Here is a 12561-nt window from a genome sequence, read left to right as displayed (position 1 = left end):
AAGTGTGGATTTGGATGAGTGTGGCGCACATTCTGTTAAAGGTGCTATGGCAACTAAGGCTTTCCTGTCTGGTGGGCGATTGGAGGAGAAATTGCGTGCAGCTGATTGGTCCAGTGCAAATGTTTTTGCAAAAATGTACCTGAAACCTTTGGGGCATGTGTCCTTTGTTGTCCTGTCACAGTTTTGAACATGCATAATGCTAGCCTGCGGTCTTGGCATGAAATGTAGATTCTCCAAGTTTGTGATGATAGAATCTGGTTTTCAATAAAGACCCGGAGGCTTGCATTATCCCTCCCACCCTCCCATTGTTTTGGTGGGGTTGTGGTGTTGTGAAGTTTCTTTTGATTTAACAGGATGCTTTGTTTGATGGTGTTCATTTGATTTAAAGATATGTTGTTTTTTACAGATGCCCAGTAAGGAAATTTTTGAAGAAGTTCAGCTGCGTTTTGGAGTTTTTATGTTCTCTTCCAGAGCAGTGTAAAAGAGGAAGATGGCTGCTGTGTTGAGGAATATATATTGTTTGGCCATTCTGTGTTATAGACGTTTTTTGTTTGTTGATGTAATACTTCTAAGTGCTGCAAGGAGTGGTGCTATAAAAGGTATATGCATAATGCTAGCCTCCGTGTCTTTAATGAAATCCAGATTCTCTCATCACAAACTTGGAGAATCTACATTCTCGCTCATGAAAACAGATGAGTGAGTATCCTATTAAAATATTATGCAAAATGCAGAGTTTTTGAAGTAGTTACATGCCTAGGCTATCCCTGTCCAACGCACATAGATCCTAAATGCCTATGGGACGCCCTTAAGGTGACCATCAGAGGCACGCTGATAGAAATCAAAGCCAGAAAAGACAGGGAAGCAAGAGGGCAGCTAGGCCAGCTAGAAACTGGCATTAAACCACTGGAAACTAAGCACATCGGGGACACCTCAAACGCAGTGGCCCTGGTAGAACTTACAGGGAAGAAATACAAATTCAACAGGATTCTTAGCGAAAAGGCAGGTCTGTGGATAGGAAAATACTAACAAATCAACCTCTGCGAAGCTAATAAGGCAGGAAAAATACTAGCATCATATCTCAAACGCAAGCAAAGACAGCACTGTATCTCCACAATCACAGATTCGAACATCAAGACACACACTCGACACAAGGAAATCCTACAAACGTTCATGGAATTCTACAAAGATCTCTACACAAGAGACGACAATATTGATCAGGATAACCGCTCCGCACAGACTAAACCTATCCAAGATAACGGAAGAGGAAGCCAAGACGCTAGGCCAAGACATAAAAATGAGTGAGATCACCCTAAGTATAAAGTCACTAAAAGAAAACAAAGCCCCAGGCCCAGATGGATACACAGCACCCTTCTACAAAACGTTCCAAGACCTTCTTATCCCAGTCCTTACTAAAACCTTCAACCACTGCGCTAAAGAGGGGATAGTAACAGAAACCATGTCACAAGCCAACATAATTGTCATACCCAAGGAAGGCAAAGACTCTCAATGGCCCAAAAACTACCGCCCCATCTCACTAATAAACCTAGATTGCAAGTTATATGCCAAAGTGCTAGCCACAAGACTAAACAAACTACTACCACAACTGATTGGAAACACACAGGTAGGCTACATGAAAACATGCATGTCTCACGACAACACAAGACTCCTCTGCCAAGTCATAGAGCACTCCTCAAAATCACTTAACTCTGCAGTAGGAATCTTGCTAGACGCAGAAAAGGCCTTCAACAGAGTATCCTGGCACTTCCTAGAGAAGTGCATGCAGGCATACAACCTAGGAGACGGCTACATGAAGAAAGTCATGGCACTGTACAAAAACCCAAAGCACAGATAGCTATTAATGGAAGTTCTTCGGCCCAATTTAACCTTGAGAGAGGGACGAGACCGGGTTGCCTGCTATCCCCGCTACTGTTCCTATTAGCACTCAAACCCCTGATCAGAGACACTTTGGCTAACAGCGATATAGCAGGCGTAACCATCAACAACACCACAGCCAAACTTGCTGCCTATGCGGATGACTTACTCATAATAACGGAGAACCCAGGCCAATCCATACCAGCACTCATGCAAACAATTGAAACATACACTAACCACTCGGGTTACAAACTCAATAAAGACAAATCAGAATGCATGCCCCTCAACATACACACAACCAGAGAGGTAATGGGGACCTCGGGGCTGGCGTGGCAACCTGGGTTTGTCAAATACCTGGGTATTCAATTTGGGAAAAGCCTAAGAAGCACCTTAGAACGCAATGAGAAAACAACTCTGGGAAAGATCAAGGGGTTACTGGAAACCTGGTCACCCAGATTAATCACCTGGTGGGGCAGAACAGACACTGTAAAGATGATGATCACTCCCATAGTTAACTATCTGGCAGGCCTGCTACCCCTGGCTCTCACAGACGATTTCCACAGGAAGATAGACCAAATGCTAAACAAATTTATATGGAGGGATAAGAAACCCAGAATAGGCCTCCAAAAACTGAGACTAGAGAAGAAATTGGGTGGGCGCAATGTGGAGGACCTGAGAACGTTCCAGCTAGCCTCCATAGCCAGACAGGGGATGCACTGGGTGCTCCTGAAACAGCAATACCCGCCGACATGGCTCTCCATAGAGGAAGCCATTCTAAATAACACAGACCCACTAACACTCCTCACATCCAACAAACAAGCACTTAAGAACAACCCGATCTTCAGGGACACAAGGTATGCGCTGCTCAAAGTAGATTAGAAACTCGAAGACCGCATCAAGAACTCGCATTGGGAAACACTCTGGGCAAACCCCAAGATTAAATACAGGGGGAAAACACTCGACATAGTCATGGAGGAAGCTAGGAATCTTGTACCCAGCTCAACTGGAAGCCGAAGGAGAACCTTACACCATTAACAGCCTGAAAACAAGACACGATCTCCCTGACATAGAACTGTACAATTTCCTGGCAATCAAAACAGCCTTAACAAAGTCAAAATTAGACAAACCTAAACCATCAATCTTTCAGTATATGGAAACCAACTCTTACTCCTTTACAAACTCCTCCGACCTGCCTCCGCCAAACTCAACGCTAAAACACCAGCTACTGGTAAACCCAAATAGGCTCCAAACTCACAGAACAGGAGCTACAAACCTTCTGGGCGACCCCATCAAAAAATATGATACCCCCTGTGCTGGCACAAACTAAATTCTAGCTACTCAACCAAGCATACTGGACGCCAGCCCGCCTCACTTCAATAGGCCTAAGAGACAGCGATACCAGCTGGAACTGCGCCACGGAAAGAGGGTACCTAGTGCACCTCATCTTTCGCCGCACTAAGGTCAAAAACTTCTGGAAGAAGGTGCTCGACTTCATAAACAAAACTTGAGGCTGCAGATTAAAACGAACATTTGCCACAACTATCACAGCACACATTACATCAGACATTGCCACACAAGAGGACAGAAACCACCTGGACTTCCTCCTTACGACAGCAGTCAAAACAGTACTAACCAAATGGAAGGACCCCTCCAAAGCCACATTCAAGGGGTGGCTGAACTAGGTGACCTTCCTCAGAGGAGCTGATAACACTGCATTCAGGCACACACTGTGGAGGTACTGTAATCCCAAAGAAAGGGAGACCACACTTCTGGAAGCAAGGAAACAAAAGATTTATTTTGATACAAAATAAAGGTAATCTCTAGAGATGGAAGAGTGTCCGAGACCCACTGATGGCGTAGGTGTCAGGAGACTGTTCGATGTGTCCTTGGCATGCAGCATCTTTTATAGGATGTAGACACTCCCCTCGGGTGCAGGGGGACGAAAGAAAGTCTGTTGGTATGCAGGAATTCAGGTGTGTGGAGCAGAATTTCAGATGTTGGGGGCAACGGAAAGTCCGGGGAATGTGGAAGTTCAGGAGTGCGCTGGACATATTCCTGTTTGGAGGCAGCTTTCATGCCTTGAGGGTGAGGAGGGTTTCGTGACCTGGCCTGGTGTTAGGCCGTTGGCAGAGACAAACCGGTTAGGGACAGACCTGTTCTGTTGTCTATACAGGTTCCTGAAACAGGTGCGTGGGTGCAGCAGAAACCGGCCCCGGGCACCGACATGGGGTCACGTAGGAGACAACTTTGTGGAAGGTCAAGAAAGTGTTTTTAGAGCAAGATGGAGTTTATACACTGCAACATTTAGAAGTTCAGTTATTACAGTCCCTCCTCTTGCCGTGTGCAACATCATCAGTGAATGTCAATTTTACAGAGGTCTTCAAATGCCTGGTGATATAGTATTTTGCTTATTTCAGCCTGATGGGTCATAGGTGTGGATCTGCAGATGGATGCACATAGAGAACAGAGTGCTGGGCCACAATGAATGCACAGGCAACAGAAGAAGATGGTACCGAAGGGGATCGTGAGCAGCACCAGTATCTTCCATCCCCAAGTGATCAGAATGTTCCAAAAGCCAGTTGTCCAGGTCCAAGGGTCCCATTGTCTGGGTGTATTTTGGTGGCAATCCGGTGTAGTTTGGAGATTGCTTCATAGACAGAGGGCGATGAATCAGGAATATACACACAGCAGCTGGCCCCGATGATGCGGCAGGCTCCTCCTCGATCTGCCATGATGACGTCTAGCACCATGCGATTTTGAAGAGAAGCCATTCGTGTAGCATCAATCTCGGCCGTGTGTTGGGTCAGTATTCCTGCAGTGATGTTGGCAGTAGCTTCCAGGACCCTGGTGAGTCGTCTGGTGTTGAGACTGTTGGACATGGGACCCCAAAAAGGTAGAAGGCCCTTCAGGGCATCGCCGAATTGCTGGTTGCTGGTGTCGGTCTGGTCTATATCTGGTACTAGTCTCCTCTGTCTGTGGTACAAGTTGTTCCTGTTAAATGTGGGTGGCAGCAGGAATGCAATATAGCATGTGCCACTCCAGTCAGAAGGCAGCCAGGTGTAAGCTTTGTTGCCACATACAAAGTGTAGTCCTGACAGAAGGCTGAGGTATGGGGTGAATTTGTTGTAGGTTATGGTAGCATTACTCAGACTGGCTCCTATATGTATTTTCCCTTGACCTTGCAGACATAATGTACCAGGACGTGATGTAATTGAAATGTCAACTTCTTTCTCTTGGGTAGGAAAGAAAGTGTAACCCCAGGTGTCTTGCATAGGGGTGGACATAATAGCACGCATTTGTGGCGGGTCAGAGGCATTACAGAGAGTATTGTTTTTTGCATGAAGAGTCCAAAGAAAGGGTTGGAATGTTGTAAGGTTGCCTTTGTCATAACGTGAGGGAAAAACGTTTGTCAAATTGTAAATCAGAGCACAAGTGTAGGCGGGAGTGGCAGGAAACACTAAGAATGAGATAGTGTGCTGAACGGCGTGAGGTAGGAGTCCACAAACAGAACAGTCTGTTGCATTGGAGACCTGAATAAATTGGTGCAGCATTTGAATAAAAGTATTATTATGAAACTCCAAGTGTCTGTCGAGATGTGTGTCTGGCCAAGGTACATGAGAATGTTCAGGTGGCGTTGGCGGAACTGTTGCTTGGGGTAATACAGTATGTTTGGCGGGTGCCATTTCTTCGAGGGTGCAGAATACTATACTGAACAGGACAAAAATTGCAGTCAGGATAAACAGTACTATTGTCTGGGTACTACAAGTTCTCTTTCTAGCTTTCTTCAGCCTTGGAGCTGGACTTCTGCTTTAGCTTAGCCTTGGACCGGAGGTAATATCAGTCTGTTCCTTCGTCACAAAGTTCCAAATCAGTGTCCGACTCAAGGTGTGGTGATGCTGATTTTTCGTGCCTTAAGACTTCTTTTTGGGCTTGTAGCTGTTCTTTGGTGAGATTGTCCACTTTCCTGCAGTGGGAAGCATGCACCCACGATTTTCTTCCTTCCACTCTGACGGCTGTCCTAGTGGCCAGGAGCACCTGCAGAGGCCCCTTCCAGCGTGGTTGTAGAGATTGGGTGCGGGCGAAGTTTTTCACCAGGACAAAGTCGCCTGGGATCTGTCCTCAGTGGGTATATGATTAAACAACTACTGCCTAAACTACGAATTCCTTAACCACGAAGGGTAAACAACGAGCAATGCCAAACCACTGCATTGTTTACAATGAGTACCTAAACAACGAAAAAAAGATTCAAATTGCTCAATACCCATTTACACCAATATGTTCTTAATAATTTGCATGAAATGCACAACTTTTCTCTGTTACCCCAGTCCCAGGTTATCTCCAAACCTTGGAAAGGCCTTTGAGGCACAACCTTTGTGTGTGAAAACACGTCTGTGCACTTACTTTCTTTTAGGCATCTCTCTCTCTCTGCTGCAGGACTGTAGAAACGTGCACTGTATCTGAGAGAGCATGTCTTTGTTATTGAAAAAAGCTGGCTCTGATGCCAGTGCTGCTGCCCTCCCCCATGCTGTGGACTGGATTAAGTGTGGTGCCTGGCACCTTAAACCACCAGCTCAAATCAAGCACAAGGCTACAAGGCCTTGACTGAGAAACGGCGGAGGCAGCAACATCTTTCAGTCACCCTCTCCGCAGAACTGGATTCCAGCATGCGGTGGGTGACCTTGAGCTGATAAGCTTTCTAACATGGTGCCAAACCTCTGAACCGCTCTGTCTCCTTTCATTCAAGGAGATGCTGTAATATTCATGACGATGCAATAAATCAGCCATCGGTTGACAATAATATATCCTCTGGGCTGTTCTTAGGAACAATTTGAAAAAAAAAGGAAATTATTAAATGTATGTCCCTTTACATTACAAAAAAGTGGGCAAAATTAAAACAACCCTCTTGTTTCTCTAGGACCATAGGCGTGTTCTCTTCAGATATGCAGGAAAGAGTTTTAAGTGTGTCTGGGGTTTAAAAGTGATTTGTCCTTGGGTTTACAGGGTTAACATCCTGCATCCATTCATCAGAGCCCGCATGCCTTGTGAGTCATGTCACAGGTGTGGTTTTCGTACTTAATGAAAGTCGTTGTTAAGGATGTCGTGGTTAACTGATTGGTCGTTGTTCGGGATTCGTGAATCAGGTCATTCGTTATTCAAACTTCGTTGTTGAGGATGTTTCCCGTCCTCAGTAGTGGCCCGCACCTGTTCATGGATTAAAGACAGGGTTTCAGTAAGTTCATACAATTCAGTCAATATTTCCTGCGGTAGTTGTGAAATGGACTTTGGAGAGGGTGCATTCTAAATGTTCATGGGTCTGCCAAAGACTACCTCGTATGGGGTAAGATGGGATTTAAAATGTGGGACTGATCTGATAGATAGTAGTGCCAATGGAAGAGCATTGACCCAATTCAGACCTGTTTCTGTTGTTATTTTAGCAAGTTTTTCTTTAAGGATCCCATTGTACCTCTCCACCAGCCCTGCTGCCTGTGGGTGAAACGCTGCATGAAATTTTTGTTTGACCCCAAGCCCTCCCAAGATGTTCTTAACTGTCTGTCCAATAAAATGGGACCCTCTGTCATGTTGCATTAATCTACAAAGGCCATATCTTGGAAAAAATTATTTCAATGAAACTTTAGTTGTAGTGATGGCGTGTTATCCTTTGTGGGGTATGCCTCAACCCATTTGCTAAAGGCACAGACTACCACCAATACACATTTGTAGCTATTGACTCTGTTTAACTGTATATAGTCCATCTGAAGGACTTCAAATGGTGCAGTAGGAAGGGCTAATCCTGCCATTGGGACTTTGTTCCCTGACCTATGTTGTGTCGGAGACATGTGAGGCACTGCTTGACAAACCGCTTTGCTGCTGGGCGGAGTCAGTGGTAATCCCATACTTCCTTGAGCATGGTACACATGGCCTGGGAACCTATATGTGCGGGTAAGTGAGTGATCGTGAGCAGTGGGATTACGTAAGCCTGTGGTAATTTCATTTGAGCATATATTGGGACCTCCAGCACCCCATTTCATCCATCGTTCCCTCTGTTTCCCACTGGGCTTTTTCTTCAGGAGTGGCTGAACGCTGTATTTCAATTATCTGCTGTCTAGCGTCATGCCATTTCTCAGCTTGTGACTTAAGGACGTATACTCGAGCTGGTACTTCCCCCAGTGCTGTTTGTCTTGCTACCTTATCTGCCAAGGCATTCCCCTGTCCTACTTCATCTGTCACCCTTTTGTGAGCTGCACATTTGATTACTGCCAATTTGGTTGGTAAAGTGATTGCTTCCAAAAGGGCACTGATAAGGGTGCCATGCTGGATAGGGGTGCCATAGGAAGTAAGGAAACCTCGTTCTTTCCATAGCAGGGCAAAATTATGTACCACGCTAAAAGCATATTGGCTGTCAGTATATATATATATTGACCGACATGTTGGTACTAAGGATGCATGCTCGTGTAAGGGCTGTTATTTCCGCTGCCTGGGCTGATTTCTGAAGAATTTTAGCTGTTTCTATCACTGTAAGGGCTGTAGTGACTGCATAGGCAGCGGAAGTAGTACCGTCCGGTATTTTTAGACACGACCCATCCACCCATAAGTGGCCTTCTGCCTCTGGGAAAGCTGTATCTTTCAGATCCACCCGGCTTTTTGTTTCAGCTTCAGTATGGAATACGCAGTCATAGTGGGGTGGCTGTGTGAGGGGATCAGTAGTTGGTAGGGGTCGGAGTGTGGCCGGATTAAGGATGGTGCAACGTTGTATTGTGATATGGGAGTTAAGAAGGGTGCCAACATCATATGTCCACTGAGTGGGGGACAAAAACCGTCAAGGGGGGGATCCCAAAACAATGCCCTCAGTTTGGCGTACCTCCACTGCAGTGGCCGCTACAGCGCGTAGACAGGTGGGCAAAGCAGAAGCAACAGGGTCCAAGACTTCAGAAAAGTACGCACATGGTCGCTTGTGTGTGCCATGTGTCTGACAGAGGAGTGAAAGGCTGCATCCAGATCGTTCGTGTACAAAAAGAAAAAATTGTTTGTGGTAGTCAGGGGTACCTAGTACAGGAGCAGAGCACAGGGCCTGGTGTAGTGTCGTGAATGCTTCTGTGTGTTGGGTGGTCCAGGGGACGGGGTCAGATACATCTCTGGTGACTAGAGAAAGAAGTGGTTTAATGATGAGGGAGAAATTAGGGACCCATTGTCTGCAAAAGGAAGTCAGCCCTATGAGTCTTCTGACATCTCGTTGAGTGACAAGAGTTGGAAAATTCAGAATAGTTTGAATCCAATCTGGTGTAAGAGTGTGCCCCTCCTCAGAAAATAAGTGACCCAAATAGGTCACTTGTTGTTTACAATACTGTAGTTTGTCTTAAAGACCTTGTGTCCCTTAGTAGCAAGAAACTGGAGGTTGAGCATGGATGCTTTGCGGGCAAGTTGTGTTGTCTGCTGCTAAAAGAATGTCGTCAATGTATTGAATTAACGCTACTCCCTGTGGAAGCTGAACCTGATCCAGTTGTGTTTTTAAAGCCTGGCCATAGATGCTGGGACTTTCAGTGTAGCCCTGAGGAGCTCTACAAAATCTATATGAGACATTCAACAATGTAAATCCAAAAAGAAAACTGGAATCCTTGTGTATAGGGATAGAGAAGAATGCGTTTTTAAGGTCTATAACTGTGAATACTCCAGCTGTTGGTGGGATCATGTTGGTAATGTCAGAAACTACAGGAAATTGAGGCTGCACTATTTTGTTAATAGCTCGCAGATCAATCACAAATCTATATATCTTTTGTCCTGTAGGGGAACGTTTAAGAACTGGGAGAATAGGACTGTTACAGACATTTCCTGATACCTGTTCCACTACACCAGCGAGTATGAGGTCTTGAACAATGGCTTGTAGGGCGACCTCTCCCTCTTTAGATATTTTATACTGTGGGATCCTTGGTAGAGTTACTCCTGGTTTTACAGTGATATGCAATGGAGGCATTTGGATGGACCCAACGTCCGTGTCAGAGGTCGCCCATAGACAATGGGAAATAGTCGCTAAATCATCTTGTATGTGTGATAACTGTAAAAGCTGGACAGAAGCAGAAGGTGTAATGTTATCGTACAGTATTAGCCGAATGTTATTTGGTGAACACCGAATGGTAGCTCTATAGTGTTTTAACAGATCCAAGCCTAGCAAGTTCTCTGGGCATTGGGAAGACCATAAAAAGGTAGCTGGAGTTTGTTCACCCTGCATTGAGAATGGTGTTGGGTAGGACAAGGAATTGACAGAGGGCTGACCATCGAATCCAGTGGATGTAATGAGTTTGCCGGATGGAGGAGCCCTCGGGATCAGTGGTGGGGTTAGAGTGCTACGGGATGCTCCTGTGTCTATTAGAAAAGGTCCAGTTGACCCTGCAACTGACGCTGTAACATATGGTCCCTGTTGATCTACAGGTACTTCCACTGGTTCCTTCCCCCATCCTAGACTGTCCTATGCTGCTCAATACAGGAATGACATTTCAATATCCTCCTCAGTATAGTCCTGAAGGGTAGCTTGAAGTTCCTGCTGTCTTGGGCCCTTATTGAATCTATTCTCCCTGTAAAGTGGTGTAGTTTGTGTCGGGTTATTATGTGTTCTGGGTTGAGTTTTCCCCGAAGTGATGTTGGCTGCTAGAATCCTACAATCACCTTTCCAGTGTCCTGGTCTTTTAAAATAAGCACAAATGTCAGTAGGTTGAGGGCGTACTCTGGGTAGTTGACGTGGGGGACCTGAGGTATATGGTTTAGGTTGGGGGTATGAGACCGTTGGTCTGGGCATATTGCAGTTGGTGCGACGCGTATCTATTGACTAAGCAACACTTGTTCTTTTAATTTCTTCTTTTTGTTCTCTTTCTCGTCTTCCGCTGTCTTATTCTGTGTCTCGTAATATTGAGCCATAGTCAGAATAGTGGCCGGAGTGGCCGCTGGCCAACTACTTTCACTAGATGTTAGTCTGTTCCCTACTGAAGGAAACAGACCCTGTACAAAAGTTTGAATTAAGAGATGTTTGCCAGTTTCAGTTGTCACATCCTGACCACTGAAGTCAGCGTATGCTTTTCCCAGCCTTGTGAAATAGTCAGAGACTGACCCATCCTGGTTCTGTTTACAGGCAGCAAGTAATGTCCAGTCTATTTTCCACTCGGGTGCCATTGTTTTCAATTTTGTCAACAATCTTTGGGGCAATTTTAAAATATTGTTGTGTGGCTTTTCGCCCTGATTCCTATTTGTATCTTTGAGTGCCAATTCCTCCCATGTATCCACAAGGGCTGCCTGGTCATTGTGTGAACCGTAGGGGTTTCCACAGTTCGGCCGGAAGTATAAGTCCAAAAAACTGCATTATGTCTGTTAAAGTCAGTGTATATGAACTTAGAACCTGTTTGACGCTTTCATAGAATCCTGTGGGATTCTTTCGGATATCAGGGATGTCCTTCCGCAGTTGCAACATTTCTGCTTTGGTCAAGGGGGTGTATACAAAATTGAACAGCCATCTAGAACACGCATTGGGATCATTAGGGTTAGTAACATTAGACCCATCGCCCCGATGTGGGATAAAAACTGGTGCTGCTTCTTTAACAGGCATTTGCTGTATCTTTTCAATAGGTTCTACCTCGTTGGAAATACTTTTTTTATGTAAAGCTGTTTTAATCATTGTCAATAAAGTATCTCTTTCATCTTTTGTTGACCCACCTCTTTCTACCGAACGATTGAGTTTGCGAAACGCCGTAGGTGTATCTACATATCTATCATCGTGTTTAGCCATTAGGTGATAAGCCATCCTTTCTAGTAGATAGTTTTTCCCTGCTACTTGGATCTGCTCATCCGTTGCATTGTGTATGTCTGCTGGGGTGGCACCTTTGTATATTAGCTGCTGGGCTCTGCGATTTATTATTTTCCTGTCGTGCCCTCTTAATCGTGGGGGGATGGTTTTGCCTATATTCACTAGTATCGGATTCATGACCTAGTACCAGGGATTCTGACTCAGAGTCTGAATCTGCAGCAGACGGGTTTTGCTTCTTTTGTTTTTTTACTTTTAATCTTTCCATTGGTTCGGCAACGGTAAGAGGCACGGAATCTGATTCGCTAACCGGAGGAATCAGGGCAGTTGCTTCAAATGGTTGAACAGGTTGATTTTGCGCGTTTGGGAGTACTTTTTCGGAATGACGGGTGGAGGCTGTAGCGGTTGCATTAACAATTGTGGTTAATAAGCAGGGTGTCTAAAATACAATAGTGCATCCTCTTCATCTTGTTTAGTGGGTAGTACCGGATATTGACCTGTTCTATTTAACCTATATTCTCTGTCATATATCTCTTTATTCCGCTCTATTTCCTTCCCCTTAAGGGCTGCTATGTCTGATTGGGGTGTTCTCTTTTTCTGGTTATTCTCTTTAGCTTGGGCCTTCCTAATTCTCTCATGTATTTCTTTATTCCAAAGGCCGAAAGAATCAAACATACTTGGTCTAACCTTCTGCCTGTGAAGTTGTTCTTCTAGGTACGTTATTTGCGGAATTTCAAATGACCCACACTCTGGCCATTGTAATTCTACATTTGATTTTGTGTATTTCCACCACTATTTTGTGTAAATAATGCCGGAATTACCATACTTTATGTACATTTCCTTATTAGGAGTTCCTTCCGGAGGAGCCGGCTGACTGTCTTTGAGAGTATTTTGGCCATAAAAAC

The 12561-nt window shown here is 45.0% G+C and overlaps 1 protein-coding gene and 1 pseudogene across 2 annotated transcripts in view; one reads left to right on the top strand and one right to left on the bottom strand.

Annotated features, from left to right (window-relative positions):
• The window catches only part of SMURF2 (SMAD specific E3 ubiquitin protein ligase 2), a 1116208-nt gene that overhangs the window by 151947 nt on the left and 951700 nt on the right, over positions 1 to 12561 (top strand). The gene's annotated exons all lie outside the window — the stretch shown is intronic.
• On the bottom strand, positions 4225 to 6697 carry LOC147702275 (syncytin-1-like; annotated as a pseudogene). The gene has a single exon (XR_015297131.1). The product of XR_015297131.1 is annotated as a syncytin-1-like (transcript).

This window comes from Lissotriton vulgaris, chromosome 7 (assembly GCF_964263255.1).
Source record: "Lissotriton vulgaris chromosome 7, aLisVul1.2, whole genome shotgun sequence".
Lineage (NCBI taxonomy): Eukaryota > Metazoa > Chordata > Amphibia > Caudata > Salamandridae > Lissotriton > Lissotriton vulgaris.
This window is presented reverse-complemented; position numbering and strand designations above follow the sequence as displayed.